A 587-nucleotide genomic window follows, 5' to 3' on the forward strand; every position below is an offset into this window, starting at 1 on the left:
CCCGAGCTTCGAGTGCCACCTATCTGCCTGACCCGCGAATGCTCTCTGCCTAGCTGGGCTAGTTGGGCACCCCAGCGCCTGACGGATTCAGGAATTTGGGGTCTTCTGCGCCCCTGGTCATCCGGCCATCCCCAATCCGCACCCCCATCAGAAGCCCCCATTCCCATTTCCCCTCCACTCCCATTGGAAGAAGAACCACTCTTTGTACCCTGGGTATCAGTTTCATTCCTGTATGGGCCTCAGATGAGAAAAACAGTCTTCTCGGGATTTCTAAGGAATGTTTGGTCCTCAAGGACAGGACATCCTCCCTTCACTGAGTAGAAATGTGTGGACTCGGCATGGGGCTCCGCCCAGCTGGGGATAACCTGGATTTAGGAGCAGTACATGAGTCTCCTTCGAACACTGTTTCCATGGGCATACATCACACTCTGCCTGGTTCCAACTACTCTTTGTAGGCATGTTCGGTTTTTCATACTTTAGAATTCTGCAAGTTTTCGTTTTCTCCCTTTTTATCCTGGCCGCGTCTACAGGGGCAAAACAAGGCCAGGAGCCTGCAACTATCGCACCCGTTTGGCCCCCGGTGGTGG

Source organism: Nannospalax galili, unplaced genomic scaffold (assembly GCF_000622305.1).
Source record: "Nannospalax galili isolate Female #2095 unplaced genomic scaffold, S.galili_v1.0 scaffold120, whole genome shotgun sequence".
Taxonomy (NCBI): domain Eukaryota; kingdom Metazoa; phylum Chordata; class Mammalia; order Rodentia; family Spalacidae; genus Nannospalax; species Nannospalax galili.